This window comes from Apis cerana, linkage group LG1, assembly GCF_029169275.1.
Source record: "Apis cerana isolate GH-2021 linkage group LG1, AcerK_1.0, whole genome shotgun sequence".
NCBI classification, from domain to species: Eukaryota; Metazoa; Arthropoda; class Insecta; order Hymenoptera; family Apidae; genus Apis; species Apis cerana.
Window position 1 is genome coordinate 22,953,990 of NC_083852.1, and position 13,663 is coordinate 22,967,652.

General features: G+C 37.7%; 2 long non-coding RNA genes across 4 annotated transcripts in view; one reads left to right on the top strand and one right to left on the bottom strand.

Annotated features, from left to right (window-relative positions):
• LOC114578070 (uncharacterized) overlaps window positions 1–6,476 on the bottom strand; it is a 52,457-nt gene extending 45,981 nt beyond the window's left edge. The window contains exons 1-4 of one of the 2 annotated variants that reach the window (XR_003698681.2): window positions 6,407–6,474; window positions 5,991–6,107; window positions 5,642–5,746; window positions 5,366–5,415 (exon numbers count right to left, since the gene is read on the bottom strand). This is a non-coding gene — a long non-coding RNA (uncharacterized LOC114578070). Of the gene's footprint in view, window positions 1–5,365; window positions 5,747–5,990; window positions 6,108–6,406 lie in introns of both variants that reach the window. The other variant, XR_009833432.1, reaches the window with a different exon arrangement.
• Window positions 6,477–6,510: 34 nt separating this feature from the next.
• The window catches only part of LOC108002049 (uncharacterized), an 83,513-nt gene continuing 76,360 nt past the window's right edge, over window positions 6,511–13,663 (top strand). For both annotated transcript variants that reach the window (XR_003698682.2, XR_009833433.1), the window contains exons 1-2: window positions 6,511–6,646; window positions 7,091–7,301. This is a non-coding gene — a long non-coding RNA (uncharacterized LOC108002049). The remainder of the gene's footprint in view (window positions 6,647–7,090; window positions 7,302–13,663) is intronic.

Consider the following 13,663-nt stretch of genomic DNA (forward strand, 5'->3'; position numbering starts at 1 on the left):
ATTTCATTGTTCAAAACGTAATAATAATTGCGAATAATTATAATGGCGAACGATGGCGGAGATTGTATGAGAAACGGATCGACTATAATACCTAATAACGAATAAACGTTACTCAAGCATTTTAATAAGTAATTACTTTAACTTTTTCGAAATTTCTAACCAGTTACTTCTTCAACGGATTAATATCCAACTCTGATACGCGGAGTTAACAACGAGAAATCACGCGACGTTTCTTTCGATAAAAACTTGGCACGACGACGTTCGAATCTAAAATTAACCTACTTCTCGACGCTACTGGTCCGAGACCATTCCATCATTCCCTTTGATTACGTATTTTTATATTATACTCAAGGCTGAATTCATCAAAAATTTCTTCAACGGTCGTATTCATCTCTTTGTTATCCTCTCCTTTGTGACCACAACCACGTATTCGAAACAAGTCTATTATCGCAAGCGTAGGTAATATTCTGCCAGGTTTCCGAGCATCAAGACACAAGGTACACCGACCTCTGATCTCACCACGTGTCGCGTCATGTTCGTACATTGGTGTCAAAGAACGTAGAAGGACCTGTGGCGTGTTGCTCGTGTCCAGAGTGATTAAGCGAACAGGGAAGTGAAACGTTTTCAAAAATTCCCGATAGAATCGAAGGATACGTATTTTTTTTTTCTCCATTTTCTCGACGATGATTAAACGTTCTTTGGGATATTTTTATTCGTGTCGAGCAATAACCATTATTCGTTACGTGCGATAACCAATTCCTTGAACCGGAAATCTGTATTCGGATGATCGATCGATTTTTCACGAAATTGAAGTTTACATTGAAGTTAAGTGAAAGAGAGGAGACGAAAAGGGATAATTGCTCGAGTTTCTATAGAATTGATATGTAATAATAATTGATATATAATACGTAAAAGTTGAAGGGATGCGTGGAACGAAACCGAAATAATAGTAATGTTTATTTAATTTTTCTGCGGAATATTCATAATAAGAATAAAAGTGATTTTAAATTATCTTTTAATAAAAATATCTTCCAATTTTGAAGCGGTTGTCACGAATGCTTTAAAATGAATGGGATTAAGGTTGAAGCATACAACAGGTGATTGACTCGCGGGCCAAAAACTTGAATATCTTACGAACCGGTTAGTTCCGGGCATGTGTATTAAAAAATATTCTTTTCTTTCCTCTCTCTTTCTCTCTGATGAATCCCTTTAAACGATCTTATGCTTACAACTTTTTTAACATCCCATGTATCCATTAACGCATTCTTCCCAAAGCTAATAGCTTTTTAATATCTTCCGCGAATAATGATTTTGCCATTAAACAAAATCAATTAAAATCAAAAGGAAAACGAGCTTTAGGAATAAAATCTAGGAAACGAAATTCTCTAAAATCCCTTCCCTTCGAGCTATCAAAATTTAATTCAACCCTCGATACACTTCCGTGTATTTTCTACTACGATGAATCACATCGATACAAGATCCATCGAAACATTTGCACGATTGACAATTAAATCACGAGAGAGAGAGAGAGAGAGACTAAAGAGAGAAAAACTATGAGACACTTTGGATCGGCATAACTTAGAACCGCACGTTTCTTTTCGTAAGAATTCAATTCCTTCCGAGTCAATCACCACGGGACACTCGTTTAGAAACGGTACCAAGATTTTTCCCCCTTGGAAACGATCACGACGCGATCACTGCCCGATACCACGATGCTCGATTTTAACGTTGGGCAACGGAGTCGTGCGAGTAATTTCTATTCAGGCACTGTCTCCGGTACGGTTAGACGTTCACGACGTGGATTGTTATCGAGTTATCTACCTTGTTCATGCCAGTAATTATTGTAAAACGATGCTACACTGGAAATCGATTGGAATCTAGTCGCATTGACGTTGGAGAAAACCACGGCGTACCGTACGTTCGAGGAGTTACAACAAGTATCTCGGTCGGAGGGAAGACGAGAAGAATGAGATTGCATTGTAGAAATGGAACATGTTCTGACGTGTTCTTTTTTTTTCTTTTTGTCAAAGGCAATATGATCCTATGAGATAAAATTGATGGGATGAATTTATGGAGCGAATTAGATGTTTTGTTGAACGCGAGGTATTAATGGGAAGTTGTTTTTTTTCTTTTTTTTTTTTTTCGAAGAAGACCGAGATTGTAATAATTCGTCCGGCTTGATGATCTTAAGCAACCTCGTAAATCAGCGTAACGCGTTGATTAACTTCCTTTTAACCATATCTTTCTTTTCGATGCAATTATGATTTCGTCCGTTTCAACAAGATTTTACAAGATATTAAGTTTTGAAGGAGAAAACAAAACAACGAAACGATTTCTGGTAAAGTAAAATCGATGAAATTGGGAAATTGAAAACGAAGACAATCGTCGAACAAAGAAGGAAGAAAAAAGAGACTAGAGACGCAATCGTTATGACAGGGATAATATATTTGGACCTGATCGCGATTTAAATTCTTTCCCCCGTGATACGCTCGCCAGGTAGCAATTAGTAGCTACTAGCTTGTTTTTGCTTCGCACACGATTAGGCTTCCGTTCGACCCGAAATCGACGATGGCTGCTCGCCCGGAGCTCTCCTTGTAATTTACGACCGTTTCGCTCGCTATCCCACGTGAACGTTTCTCGTCATTGTGCAATTCTTAAATATACACCGTGTTCGAACGTTGTACGATGAAGATAAAAAAAAGAAAAGAATAATTCATCGCGTAAGAAGCGACGCGTTATGAGATGAGATATATCCTTTAATTGGAAAGAAAATGAAAAAAAAGGAAAAAAAAAGAAAAAGAAAAAGGATGCATTTCAAGAATTCGTATTAAATATCTTGGATAAACGCATTGTACGCTTCTTACTTCCGATTAATTACTTCCCAGCATACCATTCGAATACTTTGGTTACTCTTATGGCGCAATACCGGTTCCGAAAACAAACAAGGATTAGACACGGGCCGTACGTTTTACACTCGCTGGTCTCGCTCGGTTCGCGTACGACCGATTATCGAGTAATAAAATTCAAGAAGGTCGTTAATTGTCCGGGCAAAAGTCAATTAAGCGAACGGGCCGTTAATTATGATAACAACCCCTGGAAGATAGGCGATAGCCACGATTGTATAGTTAGCAGGCGAACACCATGGAACCGAGCCGACCGAGTCACCGTGTCAACTAGGGGGCTTAAACTTCTTGCAAGCGTTACGGGATCTTGGGATTCCGAGCTGTGAAAGAAAAACGACAACGGTTGGTTCGCGTGCACTCAATCAACGCCTACGGTTCTCTCTCTTTCTCTCTTCTACCTGAACGAAACGGGGGATCGATGACGAAACGATAACGACTCATTGTCCCTCGCGTATCGGTTTCAAATGATCTTCTCGTCTCGCGTCGCTGCCTCTAGCGATAAGTAGCCGCACGTCTGATGTATGGCTTTTTTTTTATATATAGATAAGTATTATAAACTAGGTATAATGTATGAAAAGTTTCACGATTCAAATCGAATTGGATTCTGTTAGATTTTTTAATTTTTTCCTTTTAGATTTTACAATCGTAACGCGAGAAAATGTTTTCGAATCTGTTTCTTCTTCCCAAGTTACGAAATTTTCGAAGTAATCGTGTAAACTTAACGGGTTTGAGTCACTTATCTGATTGGAATTTTTGCCGTTTCATTGTCTCTAATTGATCTTTGCTTTCAACATTTTGATCGAACATCGAAACGTGTGAAAGTAAAGAGAATAACAATGGTTGCCGCGAAATTCCCATTCTAACGCGACTCTTTGCATAAATTTGCTCTATTAAACTGAAAGGTTATTTAAATTCCACGATACAAAAGCTGATAAAGTTTCTTGATCGAAGTAATTGAACTATCGATGCAATTATATTAACATTGAAGTTCTAAGGAAGCTAGAATTCAATTACTCGCGTCATATAAAAACTACTACTACACGTAATTCTTTTTCAAGATTAACGAGATTCTACGAAAAGAAAAAAAAATGCAAATCTTTCGGAAAATTCTATTTACTCAATTAACTCAAAAAATATAATACGATGGTTGAATTTTCCATCTTCATTCAATTCATTTTTTAAAGAAAAAATCGATTCTTAAATTATATCCATATAAGGATCTATCTATTATTAGAAAATCTTAATTACTCTCAACAACTCTCAAACTTAACTAAATTTTTATCTCGATCAATTGAATCAACAACTCGTAATAAATCGTAAAAATCGGTAAATTCTATTTATACGAATCGCTAGTTTCCGAAAGATTTAAATATCGGCCAATTTCATAAATCATACTTCATCAAAATCTTATTTATCGTCAAATCACGTCTCGAAAACGATCAATTTGGATCACAGAGAGAAAAGATCGGCGAAAAATCTTAAAGGACAACTATACAGAGATTGTCTTCTACGTACCGGAAGTCGTTACTATCGCCGTTCTTGCGAGTAGGTCGATGGATTGCCGACCGCGTTTTCTATCGTGCGGTCGGCCCGTCGACAAATGAACAGTTACCATCGTCCGAGATCCCAGATAAGAAGTCACAGCTAGTGATGGGATCAAGTTCTAAAACTTGTAAAACTATTGTAAACTTGATGTAAAACTACGCACTTGTAAATTCAAATCGAATCCGATGCAAAAATATTCATTTCATAGAGAATTATTTCTTTGTTTCGATCTTAAAATGGATCGAATCTTTAATAACAATCGAATTACAGAGAGTGAAAAAGATATATTTCATTTCACATTTGCGATATACTTGATCCCATCACTAGTGACTTTCGAGCATGCAATGGTACGCGAAGAGTAACTGGCATCAAGCAAGATTTTGCTCGGTCCCCGTGACGTTTAACGGCACATAAGCAGCTGTTTCAGATGGTCGCGGAGGCGCGAAACGTCACATCCCGGGATTTACTGACCCGTGAACACCGGCTCAGACGCGGACGAGAGAGATACGGATCTTCTCTCGGTGAGAATTCCGTGAACTGTTAGAGAAAATTGTAGATTGCGAGACGGACGTGCATCATCCGTGTACGATTAAATAACGATTATATTAAACGCGTAGATTGGAAAAAAAAATTGGTGATATTTTGTGCAATGCGTAATGGAAATATAATTGCTTGGCAAATAGTGTTTCTATTTGAAACACTATTGAGTTGGATAATTTGATTGATTAGTTTGTAAATTTTTTTAACTAAAACTTTTAGATTTAGTTGAGAATATTACATGTTATTGGAATGTTAAATTACAGATAAAATATTCTGTAAATATTCTGTCTGTAATTTAATATCTATCAATGATTCGTGTTTTGAAGGTTATAAAATAATACATAAAATAAATTAAAATACATGCAAAGATAACTTACATTTCAGAAGCTAGGAACATCGTTGGATCTTCTTGAGAGGAGCACTGACTCTATGTTGCAAAGAATATTAAAAACGAATTCACATTATGTAAGAAAAAAAAAATTTCTAACATATTCATTCAAATTACATGTTCAAATATTTGGCAAATATTTCTAATTTCATGTATGAGCACTTGCAATTAAACTTACATAAAATTAGAAAAAACTACTTTCAATTTTGAAAACTTGTTCTGAAAATTGTTATAAATACTATTAAAAAACAATATTTCTACTAACTGCATTGCGCGCAGTCGCACACGCGATAGATGAGAAAAAGAAAACTATTTTATCTTCATATTTCTTCAATTTTTCTTCTTTGCTCGAAAATGAACAGCTATTTTCCTGAAATTATCAATTAATTATTAGTAATTTGTCGTTGATAAAGAAATATGATAATTAATATTAAGTTTGATTGAGATCATTAACCTCAATATTTAAAAAATGAAATGAAATTATATATACAATCAATTATATATATACAATCATTTCTCTTATAACAGTTAGTTAATTCGTTTCGTATTAACTGTATCCTAGGACGAATACACACGAAAGAATATAAACAAATAATAAATAAATAGATGGACACCTGCTTAAATTTACGTCGAAACGTTCCCATGAGTCATGCTACGAGGTTGTTTATAAAGGTTAAGTGACGACGCAATATTCCAACACGATTATAATATTCACGATTGAAATTCAGCATCTGAAAATATATAATTAACAAATCCACATTGCACGATGAAATAATTCGGTTAATTTATTTAATTTAAGAAATAAATAAAATCAAAATGTGTCTTAAAAAATTATTGAAATATGAATTAATACTTTTTATAGTTAACTATATCTAAAATATATGAAAAATTTCAACCAACATTTAATTTTATTACAATAATGTTTAATAATTATTAAATACATGTATAATAATTAAATAAGATTAATTAATAATATAAAAGTTATGATAATATAACAATAAAAATATATTACGCAGTTGAGTTCACTAACCTCGAGCGGGATGATGGGCGTCCTGTCACCACGATTTTCGTCAGCAGAATGACATCACGTCATGCGCCACGGTTTACCGCGCAGCTTTCCAATTAGTTGGGATGGCGCTATGCGCAATTCTTTTTCCATTTACGCGGGAAAAGTTATTGAGTAATGGCGTCCTAATACTTTCTGTGTTTGACACGTGCTAAAATTCCATAATTATTGTAAAGAAGATTCCAAAAAATAATTTCATACGCAGTGAGTATTGTATTTATTTTTTAATGTGTAATTTCTATACAATATTTACCTAGAAAAAGAACTTTTTTAGTTACTTAAATTTGTCAATATCGATTTTAATAGAGAGGTTATATTGGTATGATTCCTAATTTCATTGCTTTAAAACGTAGAAAGCACAATAGAAATTTTAATTTTTAGTACGATTAGTAAAATATAGAATACGAAATATCATAAAATCATTCGTGATGATAAAAATTAATAGTAATTCTTTATGGTTAATAAGAATCTGGAACTTTATTATTTATACATGATAATACAAGCTATTCGTAATTTATTTATATTTTTAACTTGTATAATCTCTGATGTATCTTTTTGATATTTTTTTTTTATTAATTTCAACTTTAATATAAAAATGTGAAAGAAACAAAAGAAATCAAATAATTCATTTCTGATTATCTTCTACAGATTCAAATCTTTCGCTGAAACAGTTCATCATGTAGACAACGTTCACATTCGAGCTATTTACAAGAAATTAATACAAAATCAGGACACAATGTGTGGTGTAAGTGTTTCTTTTATCAATTAAACGCGAGATTGGAAAACTACGTCGTACGAGTTTCATCCAAACTAGATGGTTTTAACCAACACGAGATTGACTAAATATAGATTGAAACAGGTATGTCTTTCTTTTTATTCTTTCTTCACGTAGATTTTAATTATTGCGTAATTAGTAGTAATGGATAAGCATAAAAACGTATAATTTGATATGTCCAACTTTTTAGAAATCATTAAGCATTATTTGTGGCTTTAAAACCGCATATAATTGGTTATTAATCTCTTATATTGCTATGAATTGCCTTATCGATTGATTTGATTGTCGAATGCTAAAATTAGAACGAACGTTAGTGGAACACGAGTTTCTTTTGACAAAAGTTTGATTAAAATACGTTATTTTTTAAAGCGTAGAAATATCTGTTACTTCTATTTTTGTTCGATTAGAATCATTTTATTGCAATAGGTGAGATAAGTGATTTTTTCGTTTGAAAAATTGCAGGTAAAGATTGGTACAATTTGAATGTATCAAAAATTGTACACAGATATCTTTAGATTCTTATATACAGATTACCATTTAATAAAGTTGAAATTATTTGCATTAAAAATGATTTATGATATTAATCATTTAAAAAAAAGGAAACGTATATTAATGCACCTCTCAATGTACAATAAATAATGTAGGAGGTTTTTTGTAGAGATCATGGAAATTGATACAATCTTCTCTGTATATGTATTTATGTATAAATTATTTGAAAATTCATTTATTTAAATAAAAGTAAATTCATATATGAAGATTAAATTTTGAAAATACTTTAATTCACGTTTTTGCTAATGTATTAGCAAAATAACGAGAAGATTCTTATTTTTCCTCGATTTCTTTCAATTGCAACTTGATTTGCTTCATTTTCGTTAATTTCCATTAGCCAAGCTAAGATAATAAGCGTGACGTAACACAAACAGTTTCTTTTTAAGCATTAAACGCCTATGCAGAAAAAAAGACTTGGTTAGAAAAGTGTCTTATCTTAGGCAAAAGCGTCCTATTTTAAGCATGCTACGAAGGAATAAAAAAAAGAATATTTAAATCGATAAAAAAAGGGAATTTTACCATCGCGTACTTTACGTTTAAGAAATTCATTATAGATTTTTATCGTATAATCAATTTAGTTCAGGATGTTGTACTTTTGATCTTGAAGGTATTCTCGTACGAGATATTCTTCACCCTATTTTTTATCATCTCGCGCACAGTCTACAACACAACAATCAGCGGTATTCTCATTTCTTATACAAACTTTCAACTTTTTTCACTTCCTTCGCTTCGATCAATAGACGAAGCAACTATAAATTTTAAATCACTTAATATCCATTAAATTATAATCTGATCACGCCATATATTCTCCTTTCATATCTCAAGATATCTCTGAGATCCAACCTCCAAGCCTTTCCCATCACCGACTAAAAACATCCGCCAAAATTCCCCCTCGCCATCCTTCAATTTTATTATCCTTAACAGGAAGAATGACTCACGCATTCCAGGACCAAGTCACCACACGAAGGCAGATTCATACAAGACACACCTCGGGTACCTCGTGTACTTAACCCATCCTTCCCCCTTGTCCCATTGTTTCATGGCATCGTGCGGACGGGCATTCACGGGCCTATTTAAAGCTCGCGCGACAGAGTGACTCGTGAGAAATCGCGGCGGGAAGTCCGATCGAGCAAAACATCGCATTTAATTTTCTAGGAAAGATTGCCGCGGTGGTGCGTGGTACACCAGCGGGCCGCGGCCTAATATTTTATTGCCGTCCCGCAAACGTGTTCTTTCACGCGCGACCAGCACGCCGGTTTCGAGAACCGGAACGACGTTATCGCGTAGAATCGGCCGACGACACGCTCTACTCTTCTTGCCGCTCTTCTTACTTTCGTTCCCGTCGTCGTCGTCGGCCTCGAGGGAAGATTCTTTCTTTCGCCACGGGACAAGACGGAAAGTCGAGGGGGGCAAGGACACTCTGATCCTTTCTTTCCTCCACTTTCCGCTCGGACAATCTCTGCAACGTTTCTCTCTAGAGTCGCGGTTGTCGTCAATAGAGGTAATCAAGACGAAAACTTATTCGTGGACGTGCGAGAGAGGCGTGTGATCCGGTATGAAAATTGTTCGACGTACTCGCGGCTCCGGTGGAAAATTGTTACCTTGTCTCTCACGTGTCGTCGTGTTAAAATCTTGCTCCTCTCTTTTTTGCATCTTGATTCTTCGTTAATTTGTTCGACCAAGTTGGATCGACGCGTTTGCGTGTCTCTGACGGCATTGCTTTCTTCTTTTTTTTTTTTTTTTTGAAATCCTGCAAAAAGTTTTCTATCTACTTCTGTTCGTTTTTATTTTCATGGTTTTAAAATTTAAAATTGAATATTCGGATCGTACATGAAAAAGTTAGGAGGAAGTTAAAATTGGTGTAATTTCATTCTAATTGTTCCTGTATTCCGATCCTCGAGGTAATTTCGTAAAATAAGAGTAAACGATAAGTTGTTTACTCTTGGCGCTCCAGTACTCGTAAGAATTCAATAAATCATACTTATCGTTTGATATATGATCGAAAATAACGGAACATCGCGATCACGGGATTAATCGAGTCCAACTTGCGATAAATTCATAATATAATATAGGGAACTAATTACACGGACGCCTGGCTATCGATGATTTACATGTCATGATAGCCTCGTTAATCCCCCTTCCCCCTCCCTCTCGGTTTCCGTCGTTTGAAATTTTACTCGGGGAACGAAATGGATCGATGGAATATAACGATCGTTTAAACACTGAAAAATTCTCGCAACGTCGAAAACGTAACGAGCATCCTCCATCCTTGATAATTGCGCCCATCCTGCGTGCTCTCAATTTATTATTTCCCTCTATGTCGTGCCCGCGCTCAAACGGAGCATATCTCTTCCCTTTCTATCCGAATAAATCGGCCGGTTCGACGTGTAATTACGAGCAATACGATCGGCCGTTTGAAAAACGAGTTTTTCGAAACTCGGGGAAACGGAGAATAAATAGAGATGTGATGATCTCTCGTGGGTCGAAACGGACGAATTCGCGTTTCGACGAAAAACCGGACGAGACAGGGGCGCCGGGAGGGGATCCATTTTGATTCTTTTCTACGCGGCGCGGTAGCGTAAATGAAAAGGCAAGCTTATTGTAACGCGGTACCTAATTTCGGTTAATTGTATATTATTACGACAGGCTCGGTATCCACGGAAATTTGCGGCACAGGCGTGTGCAGGAACGCGCCAGCTCGCGTCAAAAGGCTTCATAAAACGAGCCGCCATTTTCATCCTTCCGTGGATCGGCCAGGCCACCGTACGAGGAAAGGAGAGGGGAATCGTAATTGAAAAATAAACGACACGGCTCGGATTAATGAATCGATATTTATCGTGCGAATTAACGTAAATCAGAATAATAAATTGCGCTCCGTGTTACAATATAATATTCCCCCTGTTTTTCGTACAGGAGGAACGGCAAGATTGCAGGGGGATGATATCATTTACTCGCGTGCGTAATTTTTCATTGATCTCTCTAACGCGCGATGCGCAAGCGGTGAACACGAGGGGCCGGTGTGTATAAATTAATAAATGAAGACCGATAAACGAAGATGCGTAGGATGCGCCGCATTTCTCCCGTTTTAAAATTCCTCCATCGCGATGTACCTACGACGTTTCGAAAAATATTATTACACGTACGGTCTACGTGTACGTCTCAATTATTACGTTGGTAACCGAAGATTATTAGTCTTTCCTAATCGTCGAGCAACATCGAGAAAAAGTTTATTTATCACCCTTGATACGATCTTCTAAGGATGTTTCTAAATCGTAAAACCTATACGGTACGCGATATCTATCTGTTCTCTAGGATTCTGCCATGTTACTAGAAAAAACCTCGTTTGCAAACCTCGTAAAATGAAACTTATAGAAGAGATAATACACTTTGCCATAATTCTCCTCTCATAATCCTCTCACAAAAAGAAAAGGAAAAAAACATATTAATTTACAAGCGTCTTCGTCCCTTTCATAGTAAACTAAATTTTTAGAAAATCAAATTTAACATTTTTCCCATCTCTCCGTTACCAGTCGACAGCCGGCCTCGCGCACTCTCGAGACAACTTGATAATCCGACCGAGATAAAATCGATGCTCGGTGATCGAGCTCGCATACACGAACGAATCGTTGGAACAGAGGTGAATCGTTTCCCACGACCCTTCGAATCCCGCGCGCCCAGATTCTGTTCCGTGGATAGACGCACGAAGATTCTCTTACGTTCGATTCTCTTATGGAACGATAGAGTGGGTGCCCGATAGAGGGAACGCCGATGACTAAGCCTCCACCGCGAATACGACCATGTAAATTCGCTTCCCGTGCATCACAAACGCAGTCGCATTTCGCAATTAGCGTGGAATGCGACGGCCAGGGAAGGGGGTGGGGCTAAAGGAGGAAACGAGGGTGAAGTGTAGGCGAGGAGAGACGATCGATGTCGTTAAACCGCGAAACGAGAGTCGAAAGGAGCAAATCGAGGGAAGATGCGGCCTTCTTCGAAACTCCTACGCGCGGACGATTCCTAATTTGGTATTGATGTGCTCTCCTCCGCATTCGCTGTCACCCGTTACGGAGCGCGTGGTTCGAGGTTAATTTCTGGCAGGATGTAGAGAAGGTTTTTAGAAAGGTGTCTATTGATTGTGCGAGCGTGGGTTCGATCGTTGGTAAAATTGGAGAGAATTTTCGGTGGAATTGTTTCGCGGTGATATCGAGTAAACTTTTGAATTCTCAGCATGAGTTTCAAGTTTGAAACAGAAGCAGAGAATACTCCTTCTAGCGAGTAGGTTCTCTCGTCTCTCGTTATATTCATGAATACATATAGTATCGAGCGCAGATAATGAATCGAAATAATCAATTTATTAGACGTCTGGACGTCGTATCCATTTCTCATCCTATAATAATATGTATCGTTCGATCTAAAATCCCGCTTTAGACTTTAAAAACATAGAATTTCCTATCCCTGATAAATTGTATAAACGCGTATCGTTGGTTTCTCGATCCTGGAATCCTGTTGTAGATTTTTAAAAAAACGTACAATTTCCTACCTCTCGATATAAAAAATATTAAACCTGTTCCTAGATATTTCTCCCGTATAACAATTAAAATTTCTCCCGCTTCGTATCCACCTCTCCGCGCTACGAGGACCGTGCACAGTTTCAAAAGTGGATTTTTCTCCCGGAGGCGACAGAAACCGAGGCATTTCGTCAACGGAACCGGTTTACTTTCCCCTCGATCTCCTCGCCTCGATAAATCAATCTCACCACGGCCGAGAGAAGCTGGCGTGCGTCTGCCAGGTCCCGAGTTCGGGCTACCTGTCGGCGGATGTTTCAATTTGTAATCGGAAATATCTACATTTATTATGCGAGTCCGACCGCGCATTACATCCGGTCAACGTTAACCACGTACGCCGCCTCGTTCGAATGGCGCGATATTAATCATCGCCGATTTAATCCAGGACCAGTGACGAACCAGTTTCCCCAAGAATCTCGAGTCGAGTGATTAACTTCGCGCCAATTTCGCTCCCCCTCCCTCCTCTCCGCCGTTTATACACTTTTAATCGAAGAAACTTGCCCGTCATCGCGCGATTTCGGCCCGCGTGCAAAAAAAACAGGGACGAGGCTTCGCGTGGTGTGCTCCAAGGTGTGTAAGCTCGAAGCACCGTGTAATTTATCGCGGCATTAATTTCGCCAGATTTCACGCTCGAGCGTGTGACTTTATTGCCGCGCGGGACTGGGTCATTATGCGGCCGGTCCTCTCTCCAACTTCTCTTTTTAACGCGGCCAACGCATATACCGAGGCCGATTCGAGACCTGTATTATACCCCAAGTGGGCCCGTCCCCCTCCCCGATGGGTTGCGAAATTTACAGGTGTGTGCGTTTCGCGATGTTTAAAGGGTTAGTTCGTAAGAGTTGGCTGGCTTAGAGGTACGAGTTTGTCGAGTTTCAATGGGAACGTAGATCTCGGGGAATAGGTTGAGAAGGTTAATTATACTCGTATTCACGTTACATTCTTGCGCAGGTAGTAACACGCGCAATTAAATCCGGTAGTAATTTTAACCCTTCACCGATGTACGTACATGGCATAGATCGGGGCCTCGATTCCTTCGCGTGTCGTCGTTTGACATATAAGTGTATCGTGCCAAGAGATACATTTGCAGATGCATTTTTTTGCCAATAACTTTTTCCCTACTTTTTTCCAAAACTTTCTCTCTTTCTCTTTCTCTCTCAGAAGCGCGCGTGTTTCTCGACCAGAGGAATTTTTGAAATCGAACGTTCTCGATACGAGCTCTCTTTCGCGCATAAATTACAGATCTCTCGGTCCAACCGCGAGATCGATAAGAAATATATTTATGCAGGCAGTTAAACAAAAAAGACAACTCGGTCAACAACTTTATCTCTTACGGTC